Here is a 12,055-nt window from a genome sequence, read left to right as displayed (position 1 = left end):
TCACAATAGCATCAAAAATACTGAAATACCTAAGAATCAACCTAACAAAAGAAATAAAAAACCTCTTCTCTGAAAACTACAGCACTCTGAAAAGAGAGATTGAAGATGATGTCAAAAATAGAAAGACATCTCCTGCTCCTGGGTAGGAAGAATCAACATAGTTAAAATGGCCATACTTCCAAAACTGCTATATAGATTCAATGCAATTCCAATTGAGATCCCAGCAGCATACTTCACTGACCTGGAGAAAACAATCCAAAAATTCATTTGGAACAAGAAGAGACCCAAAATAGCAAAAACAATTCTAGGTAACAGAGACATGGCAGGGGGTATCACAATCCCCAACTTGCAACTATACTACAAAACCACTGTAATAAAACAGTATGGTCCTGGCAAAGAAACAGACCTGAGGACTACTGGAACAGATTAGAAGATGCAGAAACAATGCCAGACACACTCAGCCATCTCATCTTTGATAAAGGACCCAAACACCCTCACTAGAGGAAAGATAGCCTCTTTTGTTTTGTTGTTCTTTTATTGGTGCATTTTAGGAATACAATTTGTTTACATTTATCATTGGCTGTTTGTACCTGTACATGATATATCTTGATTCTTATTTTTTTCCCCATTACCTGTGCGCCGTTCACCACCTCCGCCCTTTCCTATTTACTTAGATTTCATTTCCATTTTTTTCTCATAGTTTTTCCTTTCCCTGTTTTCCTTTCCCCTTCCCCTCCCTTCACTCCTTCGTCTTTAGACCTTTTTTCCTATTTCAAATTATCAATTATTCATTTTAATCATTTTAACCCTCGTTTACACTATCAGTTTCTCATACTAGAGAAACTATTCAGTATTTACACATGTGTGTCCTATTTATTTCACTTAAAAGTATGACCTCGATATGCATCCATTTAGCTATAAATGACTCTAGTTTTTCATTCTTTATGGCTGAGTAGTACTCCATTTTATACAAAAACCACATTTTCTTTATCCAGTTTCCAGTTAATGGGCATGTAGATAGCCTCTTTAATAAATGGTGCTGGAAAAATTGGGTTTCAACTTGCCAAAGATTAAAACTACTCCTATATCTCTCACCATGCACTAAACTCAAATCAAAATGGATTAAAGATCTAAATATTAAAGTAGAAATGCTGAACTGGCTGGAACAAAAGTTAGGTATAACTCTTGAAGACAATGGTGAAGGAAAGAAAACCTCAGTTCCTCATGAACTAGCACACACAATCAACAAGTGGGATCTCTTCTTATTAAAAAGCTTCTGCACAGCAAGAGAATCCATCAGCAGTGTGAAGAGACAACCCACAATGTGCAAAATAATCTTCACCTCTTTTTCCTCAGACAAAGGTCTACTATTTCGAATCTATAAAGAAATTAAAAAGATCAGAACTCCCAAATTTATACACCCAATCTGAAAATGTTCATCTGAAATGAACAGACATTTCTCAAAGAGGTAGTAATAGCAAATAAATACATGAAAAAATGTTCAACATCACTGCTCATTTGAGAGATGCAAATGAAAACAACACTGAGATTCCACCTCACTCCAGAAAGAATGGCTGCTATCATGAAATCAACCAGTAACAAATGCTGGTGGGGCTGTGGGGAAAGAGGAACCCTGCTCCACTGCTGGTGGGAGTGTAGACTGGTGCAACCACTGTGGAAATAATTATTCAGATACCTCAAAAAACTAGGATGGGAAATCCCATTTGACCCAGCTATTCCCCTGCTGGGTATCTTCCCCAAAGAATTAAAAGAATCATACCACAGTGATATATGTGCACCCATGTTCATAGCAGCACAGTGTGTAATAGCTAAAACTTGGAAACAGCCCAAATGCCCATCAATTGGAGACTGGATAAAGAAAATGTGGGTTTTTAATAAAATGGAGTACGACTCAGCCATAAAAAATGAGAAATTGGGGACATTTATAGCTAAATGGATGCACATTGAGGTGATACTCTTAAGTGAAATAAACAGGACACACATGTATAAATACTGAGTAGTTTCTCTAGTGCAAGAAACTGAAAGTGTAAATAAGGACTAAAAGGTATAATAGATAATGTGAAATAGGAAGAAAAGGGGCAAAGGGGAAGGAGAAATGGGAGGGGCAAGGGAAAGAAAAGAAGAGAATGGAATTAATATGAGAAAATGGAAAAATGGACACAAAGTCTTTGTAAATAGGGAGGGATGGAGTGGTTGAAGGGTGGGCAAGGGAAGCATGAAAAATAAGAACCAAGAGAGTTTATGTAAAGGTGCAAATTTCTAATGATGAATGTCATTATATTGTATACCTAAAATGTACCAATGATTAGAATGAATAATTGATAATATGAAATAGGAAGAAAAGGTCTAAAGGGGTAGGAGTAGTGGGAGGGGTGTGGGAAAGGAAAGAAGGGAAAGAAAAATTATGAGAAATGGAAAAAATGGACACAAAATCTTTGTAAATATGGAAGGTTGGAGGGGGTGGAGGGAGGGCTAAGAATGGGGAAGAAATAAGAACTAAGATGCATCACGTAAAGGTACAAGTTCCCAATGAGAAATGTAAATGTGTTGTATACCTAAAATGTACCAATAAAAGAATTTTTTAAAAAGAAGTTTATTGCATGAATGTCCACATCACAAAAACATAAATTACTTAATGATATATCTCAAGGTCCTAGAAAAACTAGAGCAATCCAAATTCCAAACAGGTACAATGAAGAACATTACAAATGTCAGAACAGAAATCAATGAATTGGAGACCAAACAACAATGCAAAAATCAATGAACCAAGAAGTTTGTTCTTTAAATGAATAAAGAAAACCAACAAGTCCTAGCCAATTTAAATAAAGGAAAAGAGGAAGGCAATGAAATTAGAATCAATGCAATTAGAAATGGAAAATGTGAAATCACTATGGACACTGCTGAAAATTTAAAAAAGATTATTAAAATCTCCCTTGCAAACCTGTACACCAATAAATTAAATATTCAGAATAAATGGATGTATTCCTAGATACATATGAATTGTCAAAACTGAATAAAGATTTAAAAACCCTAAATAATCTAATAACAGGCAATGAAATTGAAACAGTAATAAGAAACATACCATTTAAGAATATCCCAGGTTTGGATGGATTCATTGCTAATCTACAAAAACTTCAGAGAATATCTAACAACAGTACTTTAACAACAGGTCTTTAATGAAATTGGAATGAAAAGCATACTACCAAAATCATTCTTGAGAACTCCCATTACCCTGATTTCAAAATCAGAGAAAGACACAACAGATATCTATCTAACTATCTATCTATCTATCTATCTATCTATCTATCTATCTATATATATATAGAGAGAGACAGAGACAGAGAAAAAACTTATTAAACAGTATCTTTAACGAATGTAGATGGAACAATCCTCAACAAGATAATGGCAACCAGAATGCTAAAATATTATCAAAAAGTTCATACATCATGATTAAGTAGCCTTCCTTCCAGGAATGCAAAGATGATTTGACATACATAAATCAATAAATTTTATTACACCACATAAAAAAGAGTAAGGACATAAGTTATGTGATCATCTCAGTAGACCTGGAAAAATCATTTGCTAAGCCCAACATCCACTTATGATAAAAGCCCTGACAAAAATATGTATAGAAGACCATACCTCAATCTGATAAAAATCCATTTAAGACAAACCTTCTGCTGACATCATCTTAAATGGGGAAAAATTGAAAGTTTTCCCTTTGCTCAGTAGGTATCGGTCTTGTCTGCAGGAGATACTCTCATACCTCTATTTGCTTTATATCCATTATTTTCCGCATACTTTTTCACTTAGAGTGTTGTATTGACATTTATATTTGTTTTTAATAAAAAGTTCTGTTTTTTTATTAATTTGTGTTTATTTTATTTGTGAAAAATAACCTATAAATTTTGTACAACAATCTATAAAAGCCTATTATGAGTACATTAGATATAATTTATGTATTTCTCAGAACTCAGTCATAGTCATACAAAATGAACACTTTTGGATACTGAGACTGAATAGGAAGGAAGTGCCAAGAGATCTGCAAAATAAAAAACTGAAAAGGAGAGAAATGTTAGCATATCAGAGAAGAAAAGTCTGTGTTATGAAATGGAAAGACAAAAAAAGATGTCTCCTTGTTGTCAACAATTCATAATACAGAAATGATAGAAATTGAAAGAAGAAAAAACTAAAAATTTTCCAAAAGTGTTTAATGATTATAATAACACTATGAGTGGTGTTGACAGAGTTCACCAATGTCTAACAAGGTATTGAGTATTCAAAAAGGAAGAAAAAATATTATTATAAAATATTTATGCACCTCTGGACTAAAAAATGTGGAATTCATTTGTTATTTATTCAGAACAAGGGAGTTCAAAAAGTCATTACAGTTTAGATTGGGTGAAATAGTCCAAATAGTTGAAAAATATGGGATAGCAAAATGCCAACCACAATGTTTATCATTGACATTGTCACCATTATGTTTAGTGGGTAGATGTTTTATTGAAATTATACCATCCACAGGAAAAAAAGAAAAGTCCAACACAATAGTATAAGTTATGTTATTAAAAAAGACAATGAGGCAAAAAGGATTCAGAAAGAGAATAGATAATATTGTACAGATTGTAATGTTGCATTGTGTACTAAATGTTTAAAACAGAAACACTTAACTTGCTGGGAGATAAAATAGGTAAAACTCTTGAGGTCATAGTTTCATAGAATATAGTGCCAAAGACCAACAAATGGGATGACATCAAGTTTAAAAGCTTCGGCAAAAAATAAAAATAAAATTAAAACCAATAGAGTAAAAAGACAACCTACAGAATGGGAAAAATTGTCAGCTGTTCCTCAGATCATGAATATCTAGAATATATCAAAAGCTAAAAAAAATAGACTCCCCTAAGTAAAAGTCCCAGTAAAAAAAAATGCTATTGAAATGAATGGACACTTTGCAGAAGTGCAAATGGCCAATAAATAAAAAGGAAATGTTTAATATCACTGACCATTAGAGATATGCAAATTAAAACAACACTGAGATTCCTTTTGACTCCAGAAAGAATTGGCATTTTCAATATATCAAATAATAACAAATGCTGGTGAGGCTGCAGGAGGAAAGGAACACTTTTTTATTATTGGTGGGAATTTAAATTGTACAGGCACTATGAAAATCAGTATTTAGATTTCCAAAAATACTGAAACTATAAATTCCATTTCACCAACCTATTTTCCTTCTAGGTATTTTGCTGAAAATGTTAGACACTGCTATATTTTGTGTTTTGATGTCTTCCCAAAGTTTCATGAGGTCATAAGTGGGACTTTTTCAAAGGTGGCTGGATCTAGAGTATGTGACACTGAAATTGATTCATGGTTCAATGTTAAGATCAAGGGCACTAGGATTTAGTGTGTAAGTGCTACTCACCCTAAATAGATTAGATACGATATGAGATAGAAAGAGTTGTGGTCATCCTTTGCTTGCTTTGATAACTTCTGCCTGCCATGAATTATTTCTCTTCTGCAATGCTTGTCTGCCATGCCTTCTTGCCTTAGAGCCAGCTGACATGGACTGAAACCTCTACAAACTATGAGCCAAACAAATCTTTCCTCTTTAACTTTGAGTGTCGGGTATTTTGTCTCAGCAACAAGAAAAGTAACTACAACAGACATCATATTACATTGGTACATGGATATCTATGTCTATAGCTGAAGAATTCAGCTAAATCTTGGAAGCTGCCTATATGTTCATGAAAAGATGAATGGACAAAGAAAATGCGGTGTGTGTACACAATAGAGTACTACTCTACAATAAGGAAGATAAACTTGAGCATTTGTAGGAAAACGAACGCATCTTGAAACCATATTATTGCAGATAGGTAAGTTAGTTAGAAATTATTATAAGGCAGTTAGACAAACCTGGGCCATCAGCATAGAAAAACAATTGAGGTACATTCACTGGTTAACAGCAGAAAAAGAGAAAAGGTATTACACTTACCTACTTCCCCTAGAGATAAATAGCAGTGATTGATATTCTAAATATACACCAATATCCCTAGTCCATTTCCTTGTAGAAATTTCTTGTATGTGAATTGTTTTCTCATTTGATCGCCATTTTATCAATATTGCCTGGGTGACTGTACCTGTAATCTTATTGGTTGATCATAGTTTTCTTCCCTCTCATGCCTACCTTGAAATTTGAGTCTTATTGTTTTGTCCCACTATGTACCTGCCTCACCTCATGGCTTTGCCCTATAAAACACCTTTGAAAAGTGGACTGAGCAGATAACTCACTTTCTGGTCTCCCTTCTGTCTCTCTTACACAAGGTTTTTTCTCTCAATAAATTTTTCCTACCCTTAACCCCCACTGTTCATAGAATTAATTCTTCAATTTTAGAGAACACGAACTCACATTTTGGATATCTAGCAGGTTGGGAGTTATAATATTTCCCTTGTTTGGATTATTTTTGCATATTTGGATACCATTTTTGCATTATTAGGTGTCCTATGTCTACAAGCCAGACAAACCAGCTTAAATATCACATGGTTTCTCTTATATGAAAAACTCAAATTATAAATAAAGGAGAAAATAAAAATAGATAAGAGGAAGTAGGGAAATGGATCTTTCTCAAATAGGAAGCTGATCAAGAGATGGAGAGACGAGTGGGGAGGGAAGGATCAGATATAAAAAAGGAATTAACATGTTATGTTCATGTACCAAGATGCAAAAGGAATGTAAATATTATGTACCCCAAATATGTACTAACAAAAATTCTTAAAATAAAAAATACATTCAGTCCATCTGTAGGAGTTGCTGAAATCTCAGTAGTCCCTGCATTGTTTTAGAGCCAAAAGGCAAGATCTCTGAGATTCAAAGCAAACTCATCCATGAGCCCTTGTAAAAAATAAGAAATAAGTTATATGTTTTCAAGGTACAATGTCAAGGAGTAAACATTCACATTCCAAAAAGAAGGAATAGGACAATAAGAAATAATTGGGCCAAAGCAAGACCAAAACCTAGCATAAAAATCATTAAGATCCATATTCCACATTCCACAGCTGGGGAACATGATGTGAACTGCAAAGATCTTGGGCCCCTATGGGCTTGGTGGTTGGCAGCCCATGTGGCCTCTCCCGTATTTGGACTCCACTTGCTGCCTGAAGATTTCCTTGGCAGAACTTCTAAATTATTGGCAGCTCCACTTTTCTGGGGTCTACAATTCAGGATTTGTCTCACTCACACAGCTACATGCATGACCCTGTCATGGTCCACTGGGAAAGAATCTGACCATTTCATTTATTTTGTCTTGGCTTCTAGAGCCTTCCTTTGAAATCTGGCTAGAAGGCTCCATGACCCAGTAACTCTTGCCTTCTGCATGCATGTGAAATCACACCATGGTCTGCGGCAAGCCTGAGTAGTACCAAGGGCCCCTTGGCTTCAGTGAACTCTAGGTGTCTGGATGGCTGAACTTGAAGGTATGCTTCTCTATCTGGTCCTGAGTGAGCAGAGAGCCCAAGTCTCTCTAATTTCAAAGCAAAGTATTTCAAAGAAGTTTACTCTTTTCAATCCTTGAGCCTTGACGGATAAGATTAGGTCAGTTCCTAAGGTACCTTCAAGCCATATTTCCTATTGTCCCAGTGTAAAGTACATAGTTTCTTTTAATGATGCTAATCTCTTCAGGGGCCACACTCTCCTTGGCCACAACATTAAACATGCTTATTTTCTATCCATACTTTAAGCTTTTCAAATATTTCTGCTCTGCTTTTCTGCTCTTGATTCTCAATGTAAATCTGACGGAAAGAAACCAACATTACCTATGTGGTAGCCTGAATGTTAGGTGGCCTTGAAATTTCCTCTGCCAGATTAATTAGTCCACCACCTTTATATTTTGTCTCATATAATCTTAGGACATGGACAGGAGTGTAGACAAGTTCTTTTCCAAAATATAACATTGAATGACCTAGAGTCCAATTCCTTATAGAGTCCTGATTCCCATCTGAAACTTCATGGGTGCACTTTTTACCACCTACATTCCTGTCAGCATTCTGGCTTTCTAAAGTTCCACCTAAATCACTCATCAAGGACTGCTGACAGTATTCTAGGTCTTCTCTAGCTCATATCTCCAAACCTTTCAAAACTTTTCCCACAAATTAGTCCCAAAGTCTTCTAAACCATGTGGTTGTTTATAGTCACAGTGATGACTCCATTTCTTGGTACCAATTTTCTGTTAGCCAGTTTACCATCACTGGTAAACATATATGTGTGTGTGTGTGTGTGTGTGTGTGTGTGTGTGTGTGTTAAAGAAGAAAATATTTATTTTGGTACACAGCTTCAGAAATTCTAATCTATGGGCAGGTGTCTCCATACCCAAAGCCTAGCACCCAGTGACCAATTTTCCATTCGGGCTTTATTTTTCCCCAGTACTGAGGATTAACCCCAATGCTTTCCAACTGAACTACATTTGGAGCCCGTTTTTATTTTCTTAGACAGGGTATTGCTAAGTCACCAAGTTGCCTGGGCTGGAGTGGAACTTGGAATATTCCTGACTCAGCCTCCCAAGGGCCTGGATTACACACATGAACCACCACATCCAGTTCTTTTTTCATTTAACCACCACATTGAGTGGTTCTCCACTGCAGCACATTCAGCTCTAGCATACTCTTCTCAAGGGCTGTGTGGTATTTGGTCATCTCCATACTGATGGGTCTTCAGATTATCTCCATCTATTCACTCTGCTCCAGTGTACATAGTTCTGAACTAGGCTTTGGCTGCTATGGGAATATTTCTGAAGAACCCCCTGAAGTCCACAACTGGCCCACATTCACTCACATAAGAGGCTACTGCCTGATTTTTATGGGCTATTACTGAAAGACAGAAATGTGTGTGCCCAAGGGTGGTTTAAATATAGAGTTATCTACAAGCTCTTACCAGCTTTGGAGTGGGTTTGCAACATGGCTGATTTGAGGAAAGGAGGTTGTGTGGTTTCTGTTTTGTTTTGTTCTGCAGAATTGAAGGTTAAGCCCAGGAATTCATGCATGTTTACAAGAGGTCTACCCCTGAGGTACATTCTGGCTTTGTTTTTTCAAGATAGGATCACTCAAAGTTGCCCAGGCTGGGTTTGAATTTCTGATCTTTCTTCCTTAGCATCTCAAGAGTGCTGGAATTACAGGAGTGTGCCACCACACCTGGCATTTGTTCGATGCTGTTTCATTTTGTTTTGTGACAGAGTCTCACTAAATTGCCCAGGTTGTTTTCAAGATTTTTATCTTCTTGCCTCAGCCTCCCAAGTATCTGGGATTACAGGCATGCACCACCATAACTCCGAGGTCTTGGAAAGCCACAGCAATTCAAATGTGGTCACACTGGGAAAATGCTAACAGCTGGTAAGAAGGTCTGATCTCTGGAACCTCCATCTCTGGGGACCATCTGGGTTCTAGTTTTTATTTTTGCAATCAGGGCATGGCTCTCATTGTAACAAATTTTATTACAGTGCCCCTAAGTTGGCCTGGCTTTCCATAGCCGTAGGAAGTGAATTTAGTCATTCAGCTCTCCCTGGAGCCCCCAAAATAAGAATTAGAGCCTATTTCTTTTAAGGCCATAACCAAGGCAGCCACTTTCTCTTGGTCTCTGCTTTCTTCCCTTGGGCTCCTGCTGGTATCAATTATAAAATATTGGGGAGACAATTCTCATTAAAGTATCAAGTGAGCTACATGGAGCAAAAACCATCTTTCATAGCTTTTTCCTAATTCTGAAACTGACTGAGTAGCCAACTTGTCTTTAAAAATAATCTGTCTTTCAAATCAGAAGCCAGGAATGACTGTTTTATCAGTGCCTCTTATGAACAATGTAAGAAGGCAGAGGGCTTCTCATCTTTTTCTTGATGAAGAGTTGACAATTTAAAATAACTGAAGGGCTTATTTCTTACACTTCTTAGACCTTCAAAAATACATGTCTGAAGATGTCTCCGATCCCAATCTGTCATACAGTCAGTAAACTAGTAGGGATCTTGTGTAGGGACTGCTTGGGCTCCAACAGGAACCAGGTAATTCCCTGACTGCCTGTCTTCTGCCATTCTAAATTAACAATAGGATATTCATCTTCAAATATAATAGCAGCTAGAAATGCTGTTTGTCTCTCATTACAAGTCAATATTTGATTTAAGAGTAACATTACATCTATCTACCATAGTTCATATGTCTGAGTAAGTCCACTAAAGACCTCATGCACATATCAGGGTTACCTGAAAACTTTTCCAGATCTTGTTTGATCTGCTTTAGGTCACTGAGAGAAAAGGACACATGGACAAGGGCAAGGCCAAATACTCCATTCATCTCCTATAAGGGATACTGTCCTTGAGAGGCTTGAACAAAATCAGAAAAGGATGGATATAGCCCAGTAGAGGGCTATAATTAAGGTTGGCTTGGAAGCTTTGCCCTTCGAGTCTGGAAGCTAAGTGAGGACAACCTTGAGACAAGAAATAGTGGATGTGGCTTTGATTAAGATTGCCTTTTAAACCTCATCCTTAGGATTGAAAGAACAAGGGAGAAGAACCACAGACTCAGTAATAATAGATGCATCAAACTGTGTATTAAGGGGCAGAGGTATCTGGTTTTCCTGTGGCTTACATTTACACTCTGAACACATGTAAGGAGTCTCTCTTAATGCAAAGGAAGTCTGAACATAAGGTAATTCTGACCATCCTCTCACTCTCTTACAGTACAATTCTAGCTATGAAATAGTATTGCAGATAGATATGTTAATTAGATATCTGGTGTGAAGTTAGACAGAACCAGTCCTCCAGGAGCCAACACAGCAAGGAATCAACATTGGAGGACAATCAAGACACATTCACTGAAGGCCAAAATTGTAAAAGGAGAGAAACTACAAACCCTTGTGCTTGATATTCTAAATAGGTTTTGATCTCCTGGGTGGGGGATCAAGGTCTTAACCCAGCCTCTCCAGGAAATATTCCTGACCCCCATTATTATGAAAAATCCTTGTAAGCTTGCTACATGACTTGCTCCCCCATTTGACCCCAATTTAATCAATATTACCTGGGTGACTGTACTTGTGATCTTATTGGTTGGTCATGGTTTTGTCCCACCTCATATCCATTTTGTAAACTTCCATTGGGTCTTATAGTTTTGTCCCACTTTGTACCCGCCTCACCACATGGCTTTGCTGTATGAAACATCTTTGAAAGGTGGAGTAGGTAGGCAACCCACTTTCCGGTCCCCCTTCTGTCTCTCCTAGGCAGAAGCTTTCTTTCTCCCAATACATTTTTCCTACCCTTAACCTCTTTTGTTCTTAGAATTCATTCTTTGATTTTAGAGAACATGAACTCACATTTTGGGTATCTAGTAGGTTTGGCAGTTACATCTCTTCCCCCTATATCATTCCAGAGGTCTTCCACCAAGATTACTGGTCGGAGGTAAGAGTTTGCTTTTGTTCCATAATTTCTAACTTTGCTTTTTTTTGCTTCACAGATTGTAACTTTTGTTTCATGGGGTCAGGACATTTGTTTCACAGATTGTGGTTTTTGTTTCATATAAATTCTGGCCTTTGTTTTGGCTTTTGTTTCAAAAGTGTCTTAATTTTAAGTTGTGTATTTTAAATGTTTGCAAATTTCTTGTTTTTCTTATGCATTGTATTTTGTTAAAGTTACACTTTATTCTTGTTTTGTATGTGTTACATTTGGATTTAGTTGCATAAAAATGTTGTAAAATGGGTCTCTTAGGAAATCTTCTTAAATAAAGACAGTTCAGGCTTTTATCTGTCCCTTATAGAATGTCAAACAGTGGTTACTCTGCCAGCTAGTAATTGCCTTTAGGCCAGCTGCCACGCTAAAAGTTGAGGACAGGTTCCTCCAGTTGTCCTCTGTTGAATCCCCACTCCCATTGACACCAATGGTGGGTGGAATATTGAACAGATAGGCAATTGGGTTCCTTTGAAAGACAGATCTCTGATTGGTTGGAACTAGCAGAAACTGAGGTGACAACTGAAGGATCACGACCAGGGGTACCCTCTGGTGGATACTCAAAG

The sequence above is a fragment of the Heterocephalus glaber genome, unplaced genomic scaffold (genome assembly GCF_053883595.1).
Source record: "Heterocephalus glaber isolate CG9 unplaced genomic scaffold, H.glaber_assembly_v1.0 deba00001002, whole genome shotgun sequence".
Taxonomy (NCBI): Eukaryota; Metazoa; Chordata; class Mammalia; order Rodentia; family Bathyergidae; genus Heterocephalus; species Heterocephalus glaber.
Note: the sequence above shows the minus strand (reverse complement) of the source record.